The sequence below is a fragment of the Macaca fascicularis genome, chromosome 1, assembly GCF_037993035.2.
Source record: "Macaca fascicularis isolate 582-1 chromosome 1, T2T-MFA8v1.1".
NCBI classification, from domain to species: Eukaryota; Metazoa; Chordata; class Mammalia; order Primates; family Cercopithecidae; genus Macaca; species Macaca fascicularis.
In genome coordinates, this window is record NC_088375.1 from 129,291,296 (window position 1) to 129,304,750 (window position 13,455).

The 13,455-nt window shown below is 34.9% G+C and overlaps 1 pseudogene; it reads left to right on the top strand.

Moving 5' to 3' along the window:
• The first annotated feature begins 1,038 nt into the window (after window positions 1-1,038).
• Window positions 1,039-1,593, top strand: LOC107130435 (large ribosomal subunit protein eL21-like; annotated as a pseudogene).
• The last annotated feature ends 11,862 nt before the right edge of the window (window positions 1,594-13,455 follow it).

Here is a 13,455-nt window from a genome sequence, read left to right on the forward strand (position 1 = left end):
TACATGAAATTGATTTTTTAAAGTTTTATTAACTTACCTGTCAACATATACTTGCTATTTTTCTAAAATATATGCAATTGCCCCATTCATGTATAATTGATTCCTCCCCCTTTCCTCATTTTAAAATTTTCCACATATTTCTAATAAGCTCATTGTCCTCTATATGTTCTCAGAGAGCTAATCTTTTCTTGTGTTAAGTAGTTATCAAAAAAGTATTTAACACCGTTGCCCCTGCCGGTGCGTTTATGTACAAGGCAGTGGTTCTATTGTTATGCTATAAAGTCATGCTGTCAGATGTTTGAATTTGTAGCGAAATTGTTTACCAGCTTAAGAAACTTTTGAGCTGAGATGATGGAGTTCTCTAAATATAGGATTATGTCATGTGAAAACAGAGACAGTTTGACTTCCTCTCTTCCTATTTCAGTACCCTTTATTGCTTTCTCTTGCCTCATTGCCCCGGCCAGAACTTCCAATATTATGTTGAATAAGAGTAAAATGAGAGAGGACATCCTTGTCTTGTGCCAGTTTTCAAGAAAAATGCTTCCAGCTTTTGCCCACTCAAAAATTGTTAATTATAGGTTCAGCAAAATATGTACACATGTACAAATGTACAATATGTAGACGGTAGTCTGAATACTCGTACTCTGAGGATTTAGTAACTTGTGATAGAGTGTAAGTCTGCAATTACTTTTATTTCAAAATGTGCAACGTATTTTATTCCACTTTTCATCCATCATGGCAGGTGTAGTATGTTCTCAAACATATGAAACAAAATCTACTGAAGAAATACTGGTATATATTTTTTAAAATAAATTACTGTTTTTTCAGAGTACTCTGTCAAAATGTTGTTGAAAGCATGCGGCTTAAAAAGGTGCATATACAAATGTCTCTGTAGACATTGTTTCTCATTTAGATCAAAATTTTTTTAGATTTCTTTATTATTTTGTCCAGGTTTTCTTGCCTTTTACGAAAATGAAGCAATCATTATTAAAGTGTTTACACATTAAGAATATACAATCCGGGCCGGAACCGCCATCTTCCAGTAATTCGCCAAAATGACGAATACAGAGGGAAAGAGGAGAGGCACCCGATATATGTTCTCTAGGCCTTTTAGAAAACATGGAGTTGTTCCTTTGGCCACGTATATGCGAATCTATAAGAAAAGTGATATCGTAGACATCAAGGGAATGGGTACTGTTCAAAAAGGAATGCCCCACAAGTGTTACCATGGCAAAACTGGGAGAGTCTACAACGTTACCCAACATGTTGTTGGTATTGTTGTAAACAAACAAGTTAAGGGCAAGATTCTTGCCAAGAGAATTAATGTGCGTATTGAGCACATTAAGCAATCTAAGAGCTGAGATAGCTTCCTGAAAGGCCTGAAGGAAAATGATCAGAAAAAGAAAGAAGCCAAAGAGAACGGTACCTGGGTTCCACTGAAGCGCCAGCCTGCTCCACCCCGAGAAACACACTTTGTGAGAACCAATGGGAAGGAGCCTGAGCTGCTGGAACCTATTCCCTATGAATTCATGGCATAATAGGTGTTTAAAAAAATAAATAAATAAAAGACCTCTGGGCTGAAAAAAAAAAAAAAAATAGAATATACAATCCATTAAAAGATGTATTATTCAAGTTTATAACAGTGTTATCTGGTATTCAAGTCGAAATTAGATTCCTTTTTTTTTTTTTTTGAGACGGAGTCTGGCTCTGTCGCCCAGACTGGAGTGCGGTGGTCGGATCTGGGCTCACTGCAAGCTCCGCCTCCCGGGTTCACGTCATTCTCCTGCCTCAGCCTCCCGCATAGCTGGGACTACAGGCGCCCGCCACCTCATCCCGCTAGTTTTTTGTATTTTTTTTTAGTAGAAACGGGGTTTCACCGTGTTAGCCAAGATGGTCTCGATCTCCTGACCTCGTGATCCGCCCGTCTCGGCCTCCCAAAGTGCTGGGATTACAGGCTTGAGCCACCGCGCCCGGCTAGATTCTTATAATAATTTGATTTTCAATCTATTTCATGGAATTAAATCTTTAGAGAAAAAATCTCTAGAGATGTAACTTTTTAGACAAAAAAGACATTTTTGATGTTATTTATGATGCTATTACTAATTCAGTTAACATATTCAACATTGAAGATAAAACAATTTGCAATCTATGACAAACAGTAAAAATTTTATAGAGCATTGTGTTTTGGGAAAAACAATAATTTTGCTATATTCTGAAATGTATGGAGTAGAAAGTTTTTGAAACTGATTATTGTTTACATAATTAATATTGACACTGAAGCAGAAGACCTCTGTTATACAAAGGGAAGATATGATTGTCAAATTCACAAATTCTAAAACATGTACAGCTAGCGTGACTAAACTAAAACATTACTGAGAATAAGCTAATATTTTATAAAATGAAATAAGTGCTTCATCATGGCATGAGATGTTCAATCACTTAACTGCAGACAGCCAGTCTCTGTGGTGGTGAAACTAATCGAAGCAAACAATTAAGTCATCATTTTTTTTTTTTTGGTCTAAACCATGTTACCTTTGCTCCCACTTCCACACTCCTCCACCCAAGACATAAACACATTTTTTACATTGTGAGTATTGATATCAATTTCTTATCCGGACTTATTTTGTGCTTTATGTCATGATTACCCAATCCCTAGAACTGTGACACTGTTTCCTCTTCCCCTGTTTATTTTGTGCTTTCAAAAATGTTTATTTTACACCTAACTATACCCTTTAAACTAGACACAAAGATCTCTCTTTCAATTTCAGACACATTTATAAAACCGCTCAGTCAGCATCTCTACTTCAGAATCTTATGGACCTGGCCCAAATGAACACTTGAGGCTTGTCTTTCAGTAAATAGCAACTTCATTCATCCAGTTAAAAACTTTTGAGTCATTACTAACATGTCTTACTCTTTTAAAAATGACACCCAGTATATCAGAAATTTCTATAAACTCTACTTCAAAATATTTTCCTTAGTCGTTTAATTTTCCATACATCAACTGCTGTCTCCCTGTTCCAAGACATTATCATTTCTCACATAGATTAACTCAGCAGGATCCCTTCAAATTTTCACCTTACAAAGATATATCCTCCCATGGTATGTCAGGCTTTAACCATGGAATACCCTGCTTCGTCTAGCCTCACATGCTACTATTTTCTCTCATTCTTACTTTTCTGTAACTATAATTGCCTACTTCCTTATGCAAACATGTAATGCATAGTTAAGCCTCAGGGCCTTTATTGTCAAGGTATTTCCTCTTTATGAGAGCTTCTTTCCCTGGATACTTACAGTGCTCATCTCTTCATATTCTTCAGGTCTTAACATAAGTGCCACCTCCCAAGAGAGGGCTTTTTTTCCTCTACCTGAAACTATAAATCCTACCTCACATTTCATTATACTTCTACACTTCTGGGTCTATTTTTTCTACATAGAACTTACACAGCTCTCTATAAGTTTACTTATTTTTCTTAATTTTGCTTTTTCCTATTTACTACCATATGAGCTCCATGACGGGCAATTATTTTTGTAATTTTAAAATTTATTCTGGTACTTACCATAAACATTTGTTGCATAAATGAATGAATGAGTATTCCAGAAACTCTATAGAGTTCTAAAGTGTTCCTTTATTCTCCACTGCCTCCCTGAGAGTGCCATACCCATAAGTTATACAGAGAACATGGCACTACTACATTTAAACTATGAGTTGTTGTTTACAGCAAAATTTCATCATAAAGTGTTCTATTTAAAGTATGAATTGTTAGTACCAGTAAACTGTTATTTTCTATTTGTTTTGTATACATATTTAGAAACAGAATGGTCTATATTTTATATACAAGTTCTATTGTGATGATTTAAAGCTGGCTAGAATATTTAGCTAAAAATATTGCTTGTGATGCTGTTAAAGTAGTATACATTGTTCAAATTATGAAAGATTTGAACATGAAGAAAACACATGGTTTGGGAAAGCATATGTGACTAAAGACATGCTGACATACAAGGGGTCACAGAGCTAGAAGATACCAAAAGCATAGTCCCAGATAAGATGTCACTGGAAGAGGATTTATAGCCATATTACGTTTATGTAAACAAAGTAATGGTGCAAAGTGGTGTGGTGCAAAGAACGTCTTTGGGTGGTGGGAGAAGCGCCACAATTGTGAGTCATTGAACCCAATGTTGTCCTGTTAGAGCAGAAAGAAAAACCAAGCCAAACTCTACTGACCCCTGCCAACAGAGAGCTCATTTAAACCAGCGCTAGCCAGAGGGGAATCCCCAATCCCAGAGATCAGAACTTGAGTTCCTGCAAACCTAGCCGCCAATGGCTAATGTGCTCTACGTCTCTAAGTAAAATTGAAAGACAGTCTAGGCCATAAGGACTGCAACTCTTTGGTGCATCCTACTGCAGAACTGGGCCTAGAGACAGTGAAATAAGGAGGTATGCAACCTACTGAGACACCAGCTGGAGAGGCTAAGGGAATGCTGGCATCAGCCCTTCCCTAAACTCAGGCTTCAGTTTGTGGCTCCAGAAGAGACTCCTTTCTGCTTGAGGAGAGGAGACAGAAGAGTGGGAAATACTTTGTCTTACATCTAGTATACCAGCTCAGCTACAGTCGAAGAGAGCACACAGTTCAGGGTCATGAGAGCCATGTTGCAGGCCTTAACTCCTGGACAACATTTCTGAACACACCTGGGTCATAAGAGAACCCACTCCCTTGAGGGGAAGGACCCAGTCCTGGCAGCATTCATCACCTGCTAGCTGAAAAGCCTTTGGGCACTGAATAAACAGCAGTGATACCCATGTACAATGTCAAGGGCCTTGGATGAACCTCGAGACTTCTTGGCTTCAGGTGAGACTGCATATTATCAGCTTGGGGTGGGCGCAGTGGGGTGAAAGTCTTTATGATTGGGAAAAGCAGAGGGGAAAGTTAGGGGACATTGCCTTGCACCTTAGGTACCAGCATGGCCACAGAGTGGCAGAGCACCAAATAGGCTCTTGGGGTACCAGACTCCAGGACTTGACCCTTGGATGGCATTTTTGGACCTTCCCTGGGCCAAAGAGGAGCCCACTTCTCTGAACGGTGAGTCCTAGCACAGACAGCATTCACCACAAACTGACTTAAGAGTCCTTGGGCCTTAAGGAAAACATGGCATAGTCTGGCAATATTCTCTGTGGCTTGTGTTGGTGGTGGCTATGGGTGAGGTTCCTCTGTTTTTGCAAAGGAGAGGATAGAGTGGGGCATACTGCATACTGTGGCTTGAACTCCAGCACAGCCAAAGAACAATGAAATACCAGGTAGACTTTTAAGGTTTTTGACTCTAGTACCTGAATCCTGTATGGTACCCCTAGACCTACCTGGGGTCTGAGAGAAGTCGCTATCCTGAAGGGAAGAACACAAACTTGGCTAGACTTGCCACTAGCTGATTGTAGAACCCCACGGCCTTGAGAAAACATAGGCAGTAGCCACAAGTGCCTACAGCAGGCCTTGGGTGAGTCTCGGAGCTGTGCTAGCTTCAGCTCTGATTCAGTGCAGTCATATTGGTGGTGGTCAAAGGAGTGCTTATGTCACTCCACCCCCAGTTCCACATGTCTTAGAACAGAGAGAGAGAATTTGTTTGCTTAGGAGAAAGTAAAGGAAGAGAACAAGAATCTCCACCTGGTAATCCAGATAATTCTCCCAGATCTTATCTAAGATCATCAAGGCATTACCTCTATGAGTCAGCAAGAACAACAGCATTATTGGGCTTGATGTGTCTCTTAAAGCAGATACAATTTAGAACACAATACCTAAGTCCCTTCAAGTATCTTCAAACCTTCCCTAGAAGAATGGGTACAAATAATCTGAGACTATGCAGGCTACAATAAATACCTACCTAACTCTTCAGGACCCAGACACCAAAGAACATCTGCTAGCTTCTACACCATCACAGAAAACATGACCTTAGTAAATGAACTAAATAATGCACTGTGGACTGATCCTGGAGGAACAGAGATATGTGACCTTTCAGACAGAGAATTGAAAATCTATGTTAAGGAAACTAAAAGAAATTCAAGATAACACAGAAGAAATTCAGAATTCTATCAGATTAATTTAACAAAGATATTGAAATAATTGAAAATAAGCAAGTAGAAATTCTGGAGCTATAAAATTCAGTTGACATGCTGAAGAATGCAGCAGAGTCTCTTAATGGCAGAAGAAAGAATTAGTGAACTTGAAGACAGGATATTTGAAAATATACAATAAGATGAGACAAAAGACGAAAGAATAAAAAACAATAAACCATGCCTATAACATATAGAAAATAGCCTCAAAAGGACAAATCTAAATGTTAAAAGACAGGTAAAGAAAGAGATTGGGGTATAAAGTTTATTCAAAGGGTGCAGTAACAGAGAATTTACCAAACATAAATATACCAGTATCCACACACAAGGTTATAGAATACCAAACAAAAGACTATCTTGAGGTGTTTAATAATTAAATTTCTTCCACAAAATCAAGGATGAATAAAGGATCCTGAAGCAAGAAAAGAAAAAAAAAAAAAAAATACAATGGAGGCCCAGCATGTCTGGCAGCAGACTTTTCAATGTAAACCTTATAGGCCAGGAGAGAGTGACATGACACATTTAAAGTGCTGAAGAAACAAAACTTTTCCTCTTAGTAATAGAATACCTGGCAAAAATAAAAAAGAAAATTAAAAAAATAAATCAATCATGAAGAATAAATGAAGATTTTCCAAGACAAACAAAAACTGAGAGATTTCATCAACACCAGACCTGTCCTGTAAGAAATGCTAAAGTGAATAGTTCGATCAGAAAGAAAAGGACATTAATGGGCAACTAAGTAATCATATATAAAGGTTCAAAAATCACAGGTAAGCATATGGGAAAACATAGAATATCATAACACTGTAACTGTGGAGTGTAAACTACTCTTATAATAAGTACAAAGACCAAATGATGAACTAATCAAAAATAATGCTACAGGAACTTTTCAAGACATGGACACTACAATAAGATATAAATAGAAACAACAAAAAGTTAAAAAGCAAGGAGGCAAACTTAAGTGGTACCATTTTTTATTAGTTTTCTTTTCATTTGTTTGTTTATGCAGACAGTGTTACGTTGTCATCGGGTCAAAATGTGCTACACTATAGTATTTTCAATCCCTCATGGTAGTCTCAAACCAAAAACATACAGTGAGACACGAAAAGTGAAAAGCAAGAAAGTAAATCACATCACCAGAGAAATTGCCTTCGCTGAAAGGGTGACAGGAAGGAAAGAAAGAAGAAAACACTACAAAACAACCAGAAAGCAAATAACAAAATAACCAGAGTAAATTCTTACTTATCAATAATAACATCGCATGTAAGTGGACTAAATTCACCAATAAAAAATATAGAATAGCTTCGTGCATGAAAAAATAAGACCTATTAATCGGTTCACTAAAACAAAAAACAAAAACAAAAAAAAACAAAAAACAAAACAAAAAAAAAACTTGCACCCACACACACACACACACACACACTTCACTTACAAAGACATACATAGGCTAAAAATAATGGGATGGGAAAATATATTCCATGTCAATGAAAACCAAAACAGAATAACAGTAGCTATACTTATATCAGAGAAAAATAGACTTCAAGATAAAAAACTATAAGAAGACACAAAGACGGTCATTATATAATGATAAAAGGGTCAACTCAGCAAGAATTTATAACAATTTTAAGTAGATATGCACCCAATATTGGAACACCCAGATGTATAAAGCAAATATTATTAGAGCTGCAGAGAGAAATAGACCTTATCTCTTGAAAGCCCAAGAGTTCAACACCCCACTTGCAACATTAAACAGATATTCCAGACAACAATTAACAGAGAAACATTGGACTTATTCTGCACTACTGACCAAATAGATCTAATAGATATTTACAGTACATTTCATCCAACAGCTGCAGAATATACATTCTTTTCTTTAGCATATGGATCATTCTCAAGGATAGACTATATGTTGGGTCACAAAACAGTCTGAAAACATTCAAAAAATTGAAATACTATTAAGCATCTTATCTGACAACAATGGAATAAAACTAGCACTCAATAGGAAGAGAAATGTTGGGGAAAATACAAACACACACGGAAATTAAACATTATGATTGTGAATGACCAGTGGGTCAATGAAGAAATTAAGAAAACTGAAAAAAATTATTGAAACAAATGATATTGAAAACACAAAAACTCATGGAATACAGCAAAAGCAGTACTCAGAAAAAGTTTATAGTACTAAATGCCTACATAAAAAAAAGAAAGAACTTCAAATAAATAATCTTACAACACAACTTAAATGCAAAAACAAGAGCAAATCAAACCCAAAATTAATAGAAAAGAAATAAAAAATTCAGAACAGAAATAAATGAAATTGAAATGAAGAATACAATACAAATGGTCAATGAAACAAGTTTTTTTGAAAAGTTAAACAAAATTAACAGACATTTATCCAAACTAAGAAAACAGAAAAAAATACAAATAAATAAAATCAGAAATGAAAAAGGAGACATTACAACTGATACTGTAGAAATTCAAATGATCATTATTAGTAGCTACTATATGTTAGTAAGTTGGAAAATCTAGAAGAAATTGAAAAATTCCTAGAAACATACAACTTATACAGATTAAACTAAGAAGAAATGAAAAACCTGAAGAGACCAATAACAAGTAACAAGATTGAAGCTATATTAAAAAGTTTCCCAGTAAAAATAGAACCAAAAAAAAAAAAAAAAAAAAAAAGCCTGGGAGCGGATGGTTTCCCTAACACCAATTCTACTCAAACTATTCTAAAACATAGAGGAGAAAAGAATGCTTTCAATCTCATTCTACAAGGCCCTGATACAAAACATAGAGGAGGAAGGAATGCTTTCAACCTCATTCTACAAGGTCCTGATACAAAAAAAAATGGACAAAAACACAAAGAAAAAGAAAGAAAGAGAGAAAGAAAGAAAGAGAGAGAGAGAAAGAGAGAAAGGAAGAAAGGAAGAAAGAGAAAGAAAGAAAGAAAGAAAGAAAGAAAGAAAGAAAGAAAGAAAGAAAGAAAGAAAGAAAGAAAGAAAGAAAGAAAGAAAGAAAGAAAGAAGAAAGAAAAGAAAGAAAGAGAGAGAGGGAGGGAGGGAGGGAGGGAGGGAGGGAGGGAAAAGAGAGAAAGGAAGGAAGGAAACTACAGGTCTATAACTCTGAGGAATATTGATGCAAAACTCCTCAAGAAAATAGTAGCAAACTGAACGCAACAAAAAATTCATTAGAAAGATCATTCATCATGACCAAGTGAGATTTATAACTGGGATGCAAGGATGATTCAACATATGCAAATCAATCAGTGTGATACATCATATCAACAGAATAAGGACAAAAACCATAAGATAATTTAAATTGATGCTGAAAAAGCACTTAATAAAATTTAGAATTCTTTTATGATAAAATTCGTCAAGAACTTGGGGATAGAAAGAGCATACCTCAACATAATAAAAGCCATATTCAACAAATACACAATTGTTATCACACTGAATGGGGGGAAAAAAGGCTTCCCGTTAAGATCTTGACCATGACAAGAATGTACAGTGTCACAACTGTTATTCAATGTAGTACTGGAAGTTCTAGCTAGAGCTATCAGACATAAGAAAGAAATAAAAGGCATCAAAATTGGAAAGGAAGAAGTCAAATAATCCTTGTTTGCAGATGATATGATCTTCTATTTGGAAAAACTTAAAGACTCCACTAGAAAACTGTTTGAACAGATAGACAAATTCAGTAAAGTTGCAGAATACAAAATCAATATATAAAAGTCAGCAGCATTTTTGTATGCTAACAGTGAATAATCTAAAAAAGAAGTTAAAATGTAATCTTATTTACAATAGCCACAAATAAAAGTAAATGCCTATGAATTGACCACAGAAGTAAAAGATCTATGCAATGAAAACTACAAAAAAAAACTAATGAAAGAAATAGAAAATGATCCTTAAAAACAAACAAAGAAACAAACAAAAAAACCATGTTCTTGGATTAGACAAATCAGTATTATTAAAATGTCCATACTACGCAAAGCAATGTACAGATTCAATTTATTCCCTATCAAAATACCAATGGCTTCCTTCACAGAAATTAAAATAAATAAATAAATAAATAAAATTATATAGAACCACAGAAGATCCAGAATAGTAAAAGCTATCCTAAGCAAAAAGAACAAAACTGGAGGAATCACATTACCTGATTTCAAATTATAGTACAGAGCTAGAGTAACCAAAACAGTATGGCACTGGCATAAAAACAGACACACAGAAACAAATCCATACAGTAAACTCTTTTTTTTTTTTTTAAATGAAGTTTTATTTTTATTGCCCAAGCTGGAGTGCAACGGTGCGATCTGGGCTCACTGCAACCTCTACCTTCCCAGTTCAAGTGATTCTCCTGCCTCAGCCTCCTGAGGAGCAGGGAGTGCAGGCACCCGCCACGGTGTTCAGCTAATTTTCCATATTTAGTAGAGATGGGGTTTCACCGTATTGGCCAGGCTGGTCTCGAACTCCTGACCTCAGGTGATTCATCTTAGCCTCCCAAATTGTTGGGATTACAGGCAAGAGATACTATCCTTGGCCCAGTAAACTTATTTTTAACAAAGCTACCACAAGCATACATTGGTGAAAATGTAATCTTTTCAATAAATGATACTGGGAAATCTAGATATTCATATGCAGAACACTGAAACAGACCTGTATCTCTTACCATATACCAAAGTCAAATAAAAATGGATTAAAGGCTTAAAACTAAGTTCTCAAAGTCTGGAAGTACCACAAGAAAACAGGAAAAATCTCTAGGACATTCATCTGGAAAAAATATATATATATTGTGCAATAACCCACAAGCACAGGCAAACACAGCAAAAATGGACACATGAGATCACATCAGATTAAAAATCTGCACAGCAAAGAAAACTGTCAACAATGTGAAGAGACAGCCCTTGTCTGTTGGGCAAACTACCCAACAGACAAGGGATTAATAACCAGAATATCTAAAGAGTTCAAATAACTTTATAGGGAAAAAATCTGAAAAAATGACTAAAAATGTGCAAAAGATTTTAATAGACATCTTCCAAAGGAAGACATACAATGGCAAACAGGTATATGAAAATGTGCTCAGCATCATTAATCATCAAATTAATACAGATCAAAACTACAATGAGCTATCTTCTCATCCCAACTAAAATGGCTTATATACAAAAGGCAGGCATTAACAAATGACGGTGAGGATGTGAAGAAAAGGGAACCCTGGACACTCTTGGTGGGAATGTAAATTAGTATTAGCACTATGAAGAAAAGTCTGGATGTTCTTTAAAAAACTAAAAATAGAGCTAACATATAATCCAGGAATCCCAGTGCTGCATATATGCCCAAAATAAAGGAAATCAGTATATCTTAGGCATATCTACACTTTTTTATGTTTGTTGCAGCACATTTCACAATAGTAAGATTTGCAAACAACATAATTGTCCATCTGGAGATGAGTGGATAAAGAAAATGTGGTACTTATACACAGTGGAGTGTACACTTGGCCATCGTAAGTAATAAGATTTTGCCATTTGCAGCAACACCAATGGATATGGAGATCATTATGATATGTGAAATGAGCCAAGCACAAAAAGACAAACATTATATGCTCTAACATTTTGTGGGATTTAAAAATCAAAACAATCTAAAATTAAACAATAATAAAATAAACAATAAACAATAACAAATTGAAACAATGTTAGGATAGTGGAAAAGTAATTGCAGTTTTTGCTATTAAAACTAATAAAATTCTTGAAAATAAACAGTAGATGGATGGTTAACAGATGCTGGGAAATGTAGTAGGGGTTTTGCTGGGAATGGGGAGGTGAGGATTGTTAATGGGTCCAAAAATAATTAGAAGGAATGAATAAGACCTGCCATTTGATAGCACACCAGAGTCACTATAATCAATAATAACTTGATGATACATTATAAAATTATCAAAAGATTGCAATTGGATAGTTTATAACACAAAGGATAAATGCTTCAGGGGATTTCGACCCCATTCTCCACGAAGTGGTGGTTTCACATTGTATGCCTGTATCAAAATATCTCATGTACCCTATAAATATAGACACCTACTAAGTACCCACAAAATTAAAAACTTAAAAATTTAAAAAATACAACTTATCATGAGAGAGGAGTACATTGACAATAGATCTTATATTGATTAAGTTCTCTGCAGTAATGATATTATGGCTGTAAGACATACATCTTGTCTTAAATGTGCAGGGACATTTTAACAACAATAAAAAAGTAGGATAGCAGAAGGGTTGTAAAGATGAAACAGAGAGTACCTAAATTTCTATCACTCTACTTTCTTTAATGTTAATATACATAAACATGGTGCATTTATCAAAATGAAGTAAATAACATTTTAAAAATTGTTACTTTGAGCATTCTCAAAACCTAAAAATAATTTACCTTTAGGAAAATTACTGACATTATATATCTCAACAAGAAAATAAATGTGTAAACTCTAGTCATTTCAATAGTAAATATTTGGAAATACTTAACATTAATTCCTAGTTAAAAAATCTTTAAAATCTCAGAATAGAAGAATCATTTTGCTACCTGGTAAGAATATATGTTAATAAAACAATAAACTTATTTCTAAAAGAGAAAAATGCTTGATTTCTCCAAGTTTCTCAAGTTAAATATTGACAAATTATATATACATAGCATAATATAGTATATAATACATAATTATTATCTGGATCTTCGGTAGGAGTAGGGAAGTTATATTAATGGTGCAACCAATTTTTAAGGGCTTTTTCAATGACACTTACATTGTCTATGATATGAACATTCAATAAAATTCTGTAATCAGTCATTGTAGCATCTAAGATATTAGACAGTTTACTAATAGAAGGGTATTACTTCCAGAAAGATGCGATAATATATTTTTAGTACTGGAAACAATGGCAGTGTAAAGGTCGCATGTAATATGGACTTCTGGGGAATACAATTACAGAGATTTAAATTGGAATCTCAGGAAATTGGTATAATAATTTCGAGCAATTATATTATCTTTTTCTAGAACCAAAAAAAAAATAGGTCACAGTCATTATTTTGAAATGATAGTCTTAGTTACAAGCACCACTTTTAACCGTGAATTAAGAGTAGAGTTTTTATGAAAACCATGTGTGAAAGGACAACTATTGTATATACATAATTCTTTTCATCCCTACTCATACAGAGGAACATTGCCACACAAACATTATACCAACAAATTCACAATCAGTTTAGTGATCTTTCTCAGTTTTCTAAATTGTCAAATTGAATAAAAGTACTGCTACTTTAATGGGTTGTTTAGAGAATGAAATTGATTTAATACTTGATACATTAGTATGCAAAGAGCGT